At 36.0% G+C, this 8,412-nt stretch overlaps 1 pseudogene; it reads right to left on the reverse strand.

Moving 5' to 3' along the window:
• Nucleotides 1–6,619: 6,619 nt before the first annotated feature.
• The window catches only part of LOC132169187 (galactinol synthase 2-like), a 5,931-nt pseudogene continuing 4,138 nt past the window's right edge, over nucleotides 6,620–8,412 (reverse strand).

Below are 8,412 nucleotides of genomic sequence, written 5' to 3' on the forward strand. Positions count from 1 at the left end.
TAAAAATTTGTACTTCGTTGAAAAATGCTGGCCGAAAAATTGTATTGTAAATAGAAGAAGATCGAAATATAAAAGGGTGAATAGGTCTCTGCAGGCAATGAAATCAACGATCGAGCTTAATCACTGACTCGTTGATGTAGTGGTGGCAAAGGCTAGATAATTAGGAAGCTTGAACCAATATTACTAATTAAAAAAATTAAATACCTACCTTAATTAATTAACTAATCAATGACTAGTTGATATGATCGGCTGGTGTAGAGAACAAAGTTTGACTGTCAAAAAAAAAGAAGATAACGAAACTTGAATCACTAATATCACCACAAACTTGATTAATTAGTTTATGACATTATCACCACAAGCCTGATTAATCTTTCTTTTTTTTTTAATATAGTAGTAATTAAATTTGTACAACAATGTTGAATTTTAATTGTGTAAATAGTTTTGGGGACGCATGATTGGTAGGTTTGAGTACCCGAATCCCTATATTAATACACTAGCATCTATGCCACTGACTGGTAGGTTTGAATACCCTCTATAAACACACTCTTCTCATCTCCAAAATCCGTCACCCCGGCCTCTTCTCTTTAACCCTCCATCGAAATTGGTAACCTTCTCCCTCCGTCGATCGATCTCTGTAACTCTGTTCAAGCATGAAAGGCAGGCTAGGAAAAATGGTTCGAATGATAGTATTGAAAGTAGTTTTTTTCACTATTATCACCATCACCATTATGAATGTCACTGAATCCGCTAAACCCATTAATGGCTCTCTCGACAAACTTTACGTCCCACCTAGTGCTCCTGACCCTAAGATACCTTAGGTCATGATAATATGTGTGTGTGTGTGTATGTATATGTATGTATGTATGTATTTGCGTGTTTCTCTCTCTCACACAAGGTTCAGCTACTCTCTCAAAAAGCAGGAAAAAAATGGTGCCCTTTTCGCCATAGAGAAATCCATCCTTTTCAAGGTTCAGCCTTTTCAAAGAGAAATCCATCCATGATTTCATTGTCAAGATAATACTTTTGTATTCAATTCAATCTCAAAAACCCCATCACATCGTCCTCTATTTTTAATTTTTTGCAAATTGATATTTTTGTCGATGGAAAAAGCTGCTTCTCAGTCAGTCAAAGAGATTATGATAGCTAGTTCGTATCTATAAACCCACTGTTTATTCAAAATCAACCAACCCATATTCAATTATTTAACTGAATTCATACCAAAATAAAAAAAAATAAAAACCCAACGAAGCAAATTAAGGAAAGGTGAAGTACCATTTGGAAGAAATGTTAAGTACCACAAGGACCTTCTCTTTGTAAATGCTGAGTTCCACGTCCTTACTCTTCGTGTCCTGCAAATTTTTCCATATAGAAGGCGACGTGATGGGGGTTTTTGAGATTGAATTGAATAAAAAACATTACCTTGAAATTAAAATCATGGATTGATTTCTCTTTAACTGACTGAAAAGCACCCATTTTCTGTTTCTCATAGCAAAAAGGGTGACACCAACATTTTTTTTCTAGTTTTTGAAAGAGAAGCTGAACCATTCAATTAACTTAATTTGGAATGAAGAATAATAGAACATCCTCCTCAATTCAAATTCGGCTACGTGGACCGGTTCTTGCTTTCTCATAAAAGCAACAACATGCGACAACGTATGCACTTTGTGTCCTCTCACAACTTGTCGTTTCGTACATCGACTTTATGATTAGTTTATAGTTTAGTCGAGGTGGATTGTCAAAGATTCTCTGAAAGCCTACGTGGTAGGAATCTTTCTCTTCACATTCCTTCATTTATTACATTTATTGTTCGATTATAACATTAAAGAAAGGGATATTCTCTTTTGCATTCTACAAGCCATCTCTTCACCATCTCTTTTCTCTTAACCCTTTTTTTTTTTAAATTAAAAAAACAAATCAAAATATTAAAGTGAAGAAATGGTGAGGAGATGGTTTGTAGAATGCATTAAAGTGAAGAGATGGTGGGGAGGAGATGATTTGTAGAATGCATTCCTCTTAAAGAAATTATGGCATAAGATAATTGGAATTATCTAAGTCAAAGAATTTGATTATAATATATGAATATATTTAATTTAAAACGAATATTTGATGCGCTCGGGCTTTGTTTGGCAACCGAGTCAGATGCCTAGATACTGTGCATCTGACCATCCGTGCGTTTTGACCGAAAAAGTTGAATTTCAACTTTTTCTCAACGCAAATTGACGATTTTCCTTCCGATTTCTTCTTTGTCTTGTTAATGTGTTGTTTTTTCGTCCAGTCTACAGTCGTCTGCGAAGGAGAGCATGCGGAGGGCCATGGCGTGGTGGAGGGGCACGGCGGAGTAGAAGAAGTTGGCAGCGGCGAATAAGAGGCACACGGCAGAGAGGGCGGTGACGGAGCCTGTGAATCCGGAGGCGAATCGGGCGGCGCCACCCTAACGAGGTGAATAGGTCTCACTCAATAAAGCCAAGAGGTCTTTGTTTTTCTAATCAAATTGGGTAAGGGTTGAATCCAAGAGGGAGTGGATTCCCAACAACAAACAAAATCGAAAATGCAATGGAAAAAAATATAAATAAAAAAATAGGCCAAAAAATGCCCTATCAGAAGAGGAGGAACGAACTCGGTTACCAGATTCTCCCCTACACGATAAAACCACTGCAGGAAGACTAAAAGTCTAAAATCCAGAAATCCCAACAACAACAGAAAATAAAAGCGAAAACAAAAACAAAAACAAGTGGCATCAACATCGGCGGTGAGGAGCAGTTTGGGGTGGCGAGTGGGTCAGATTTGGGTAGAACCGGACACAATCTGGACGGATCCAGGCCAGATCTGGGCAGATATGGTCAGATTCGAACCAGATCTGACTAGTTCCGGGCCAGATTTGGCTAGATCCGGACAGATCAGGGTCAGAACGGAGAGGTCGAAACGGCGGATAGGCACGTTAGAGACAGGGTGGTGGAGGCAACATTGCTCGTTTGGAAGAAAATACAACGAAAAAAGTAGAAGACAGGGGAGAAAAACTATAGGTCAGAGAACGGAAAAGATGATCGCTCCCCTCCCGGAGCACCGGCAGGAGACAGTAGAAAATCTAGAAAGAGGGGAGAGATTTCCTCTCTAAAAAGCGAGAAGCGGTTTTGTAATATCTCAATTAATGAAAGAATATTCTAGCGGCGGGATATATAGGCTATTAAAGAAAATCAAAGAGACCCTATTTGTAGTTCCTTTTTTATTTTATTTTCGGTAATCTGAATTGGAAACCATTACAGGTGGTGACTTTCTATTGGTTAGAAATAAGAATGAAGTGAAGCATTCCTCATTTGGTAGATGATACAAAATTTAAAGTTTTAATTGACAAAAGAATATAAAATTCTTATTTGATTATGAGTAATGCATTTTTCACTCTCCTATCCTCTTCTATCAGGCTATCTCCCAATCTCATGTGTTATATAAGAGCGTTTCTAACATATTCCCAATAAAGGAGTTTGTTTCTTAAATTTAAGAAATATGTTCAAAAAATCACAAAAAAATCTCGCAATAGACTCCCTAAATAAATCTTAAACATTATAGGAGAAAGGAGAGATGAGAATGAATCTTTTTTTTTTTTTTAATAATCATAAGGATTGCTACAATAGAACCCAATGTTTTGGATTCCACTATTGCAATCCTTATGATTATTAAAATAAAAAAAAAAAAAAATTATTCATTCTCATCTCTCTTCATTGGGTTCCATTGTACCAATCCTTATGATTATTAAAATAAAAAAATTAAAAAAAAAAAAAAAAAAAGATTCAGTCTCATCTCTCCTCTCATGCCTCACAATTCTCTCTCATCTCTACTTTCATATATAAAATAAATAAATAAAAAATATTTTAATGATATAGAGAATGATTAAGAGAAGTTATTTGCGCATATTTTAACCTAAGAAAATAAAAAGTAGTTTGAATTATTAAATGTAAGAAAAATGATCAAGAAACTGTTATGAATGCTCTAAGATAAAAAAAATTGGTTTTTTATTCCACGATATTGGGAGACGGAAAGGAAATGGAAAATGATACTAAATAGAATTACTCTTTTGTCCTCAAGGAGTAACTTAATTGACTGTAGACCACGCCTACTGAAATCGAGGTCATTAATTCGAATCTTTCTTTCTTCTCCCTCGGCGTGGATATGTGAAAAAAAATAAAATAAATAAATAAGTAAATTACTCTTTGAATGTAAAGGTGACAGTCTAGTGATGCTTGGGAGCCATAAAAAATCTGCCCCAAAAATCGGCTTTTTCCTAAGTGGCCACAGTTAACAAACTGTGGTTACTTTTAATTAACCCACCACCCACCGCATGCTGTCCACTTCCCCATGCTTCTCTCTCCCCCACCATCCCCCAACCATCTCTTAATATTTTATTTTATTTTATAAAATAAAATATTAAGAGATGGTGTGCAGAAGGTTTGAAGAATATTGCAAAATAGTATATCTCGTGCAGAGCGGCTGGCGCAACAATTTTGATATGTAAGGTCAGCAACATGCCACGTCTTCTTTCATATTCTTTTGTTTTTTTTAACATCTATATCAAAGACAAGACCTTAGTAACGTGGCATATTCTGGCCTTACAAATGAAAGTTGCTGCCACGGCAATTTCTTAAAAATTGCTAGGGGTGTCAAAAATTACCGGGGAACCGGAACCGGAACCGAAAAACCGGGAAACCGGAAAACCGGAAACCGGGAAACCGGGGTCCCGGTTCCGGTTCCGGTTTGAAAAATCTAAAAACCGGGTACCCCGGTTCCGGTACCGGTTTTTGGTACCCGGTTTTTACCGGGAATACCGGAACCGGGTTTCCATTTTATTTAATAATATTTATATATTATTATGTTTATATATTAATATATATATTATATATATTAATATTTTTTACACTTAGGTTTAGGTTTAGGGTATTTTAAAAAATTAAATTTTTATTTCTAAGGCCCAAATAGGCAAAAACAATGATTTTTTAGGATTTTTTAACTTTTTAAGGTTTATTTTTAATTATTTGGAACAATCACAACAAAGTCCCTTTAATTTAGACAAATAAACTAATAAATTTTTTAAAAAATGGGCCAACTTATGAAAAAAAAAAATTGCTTATTTTAGGCCCAATACCTAAAATAAGCCCAAAAATCAATTTTTTAAAAAAATCGGTTACCGGACCGGGTAATACCAGAACCGGCCGGTAACCGGGACCCCAGTTAACCGGGGTCCCGGTTCCGGTTCCGGTTTCTCAAAATTGAGAACCGGGGTACCCCGGTTCCGGTTCCGGTTTTGGCCAAAAACCGGGAAACCGGACCGGGTTGACACCCCTAAAAATTGCTGTGGATCCTCATCCCCTCGTTTCTACCTCCTCTTTTTTTAATACATTCAATCATGTGGGCCACATCCGCAAGAAAAAGTAGAGCTCTACTTGTCAACGCAATTAATGGCAATGGACCAGAAAAAACCTTCTTGCCTTTTTTAAGAATTCTCTCCATTTTAAAATTTTTCTATTTTTTTTTATTTAGTATATTTCAAAAGATAATGAATTTAATACATTATTATCATTAAAATTTTTATCCTTTAAAATACACTTAAAAAAAATAATAAAAGAGATTTTAAAATGAAGAGTATCTTTTTCTCTCCTTTCATCGTTTGTTGACTTCCATGGTTTTTGTCAAAGATTTTCTGAAAGCCCACGTTAAAGAAATTGAATTTTCCTTTTATATAGCAATACACCTCATTTTATTTGAATATTGAAGTAGCTCTATTCATCAATCAAAATGTAAAATTAATCTTTGTGATTTATCTAATTTACAATTTACTCCCTATAGTATCAAAACAAATTCAAAAGTCCATGTGTTATGAAAAAAAAAAAAAAAACAATTTAGTACCTACATTTAAATTTTATCAAATGACTTAATGGATTCCGTTAATGTGTCACATCACATTCAATAAAATTATGACACATGTAATGTTTTATTTATGACTTTTAAAATGCACACTTGGATTTTCCACATCATATTATTATGCCAACTAATACTTCCACCTCAGCTTTTTTCCATGTTAAACACATCATGTAAAATATTTTTAAAAAAACTAATTCTACTAAATTATTGATTTACCATCATCTTCTTTTTATTCTTCAAGGACATCGTGCTTCTTCAGCTTCTCCACCCAAGTTCGTGCCTCCACTAGCAGGTGTGGAAGGCAAATGTAACAAGCATTAGAAGAAAGTGGTTAACTATTCAGCTATGTTCATTCTGTTAGGTTCAGTTAGTTAGAAGTTGTTAGTTGAAGAAGGAAGTATAAATAGGGTCTTTGAAGATGTAAATCAATATCTTTGGAGAATTGTAAAAGCATTGTGAGGAGATTAGTCATCTCGAATTGGCCAAATTCATTCAATAAGAAGAAGTAGTTCCCTTTCTCTCTTTCTCTTCCATTTTCTATCCTATATTCGGTTTGACAGTAACTTTCATGTTACAGCAAATCTTAACGCATGCCCTTATTTTGTTTCCTTCAACGGAGGTAAAAAAATACCTTAGTTATCAATTCGTTTTCAAGTCTCAATCATGCATCACTTTAGTTGCTAAGGATCTTAACTCTAATATTTATCTTTTAACTCCATGTTTTCTCACAGAAGCAGTCCATCACGGCGTAGAAATACGTACCCATCCGGCAGATCAAACAGGTGGTCGATGTTGTCAAACAACTGGATATCTCCGTCCAAGTAGATCATTTTACTGTACTCCACAAACTGCATCCAATACCAAATTATAATTAAATTACCTCGAAATTAATTAAATTGTAGTTTCAAGATTACCAAAATAACCTTCTAGAAAAGAAAACCGGAAGAAAACAAGCAAACGAGGTTCCACACGAGTCCCCCATGCTAGATCGCCACGTGTAAGAACGGAAGACCCGGAGAACCGCCACGTGTAAAAAAGAAACAAAGCCAGAGCTTCGGCAATGACCACGTAACGTTAATATTAATAATATCTTTCTTCGTACCTCCCATATACGTAGCATGGAGTAGTTGATGACGTAATAGGCCATGGCGAACTGGGTCTGGCTTTCGGGCGGGTAAACGGGTTCGATCTCGCGGACTATGCAGCCCTGTGACTCCAGGATCCGACGGTGCTCCTCAGCAGTGGCGGAGCCACATTGGTCTTTGGGGCTGCCAAAGATTTAAGAAATTTTTTTTTTTTTTTTTTTGGCCCTTTTTAACTACCACTACAAAAATTTATTTTTTTAGTTACGGACAAGTAGTAACGTGTATATGGGGTTACCACGTTACTAAAGTATTGTAACGTGTTGTTTGTAACGTGTCTGGCGCGTAGTGAAATTTGACGTAACAAAATGAAATTTTGTAACGTGTCAACACGTTACTATTTGGTAACGTTTAGTAAAATCACACGTTACTACTGGTTGTAACGTGGTGCATGCCACGTTACTACGAGTTGTAACGTGGCATATATGCCACGTTACTACTAGTGGTAACGTGGCTGCATGTGCCACGTTACTACTAGTGGTAACGTGGCTGCATGTGCCACGTTACTACTGGTTGTAACGTGGCACATATGCCACGTTACAACTTAAAATATATATATATATATATTTAATACTACCGCCCAAATCTCTTCCTTTAAGTTTCAAATTCTTTAACCAAAAAAAAAATAATATATTTACAAAAAGGGAATTTCAGTACTTCCTAAGAGATTAATTAACAAAGAGAATTTCTCGTTTTAGTGTTCTGGGGATCACAGCTCAGAGTTCGTCATGGAAATCTTCATCATAATCTTCATTGTTTTCATCATAGACAGTGCTATAGAAAATGTTCTCGTGATTGAGCATCTCGTCAAGTGACAAGCTCCCATCTTTGTTGTCATCAGCCTGAATGAATGAAATAGAGGCGAAAGTTAGAAAATTCAATGCCACATCCTGAAAATCATCAGTCCAATTCATTTTTCCTCCTGAAAAAACCTCCAAAAGCAAAGAAATACAAAAGGGTTTCAATTCTTTAGCAACTTACCTGATGAATTAGATAACTAGTATAATGTTTTGCAGAAAAAAGTTCAATATATATATATATATATATATATACCTGATGATGGGCGAAAAACAAGTGAGAGATGAGTTGGCGGCCGGAGCGGAGTTCGCCGGCGGAGAGAGCTAGAAGACGGTGGCGTGAGGTGATGAGTGGCTGCCGGCTACAAAATCCGAGGAAGCTAGAAGCAAGGTCGAAAATGTGAGAGAAATATTCAGGAGAAGGTGGCTGGAAAATATGAGAAGAAGAAAGAGGAGGAAGCTGCGTGAGAAGAAGAAAAAAACCAGAGAAAAGAAGAAAAAAACCAGAGAAGGAGAAGAAGAAAGAGGGGCGCGCAGGGAAAAAAGAAAGAAAAATTGAAACA

This window comes from Corylus avellana, chromosome ca2, assembly GCF_901000735.1.
Source record: "Corylus avellana chromosome ca2, CavTom2PMs-1.0".
Lineage (NCBI taxonomy): Eukaryota > Viridiplantae > Streptophyta > Magnoliopsida > Fagales > Betulaceae > Corylus > Corylus avellana.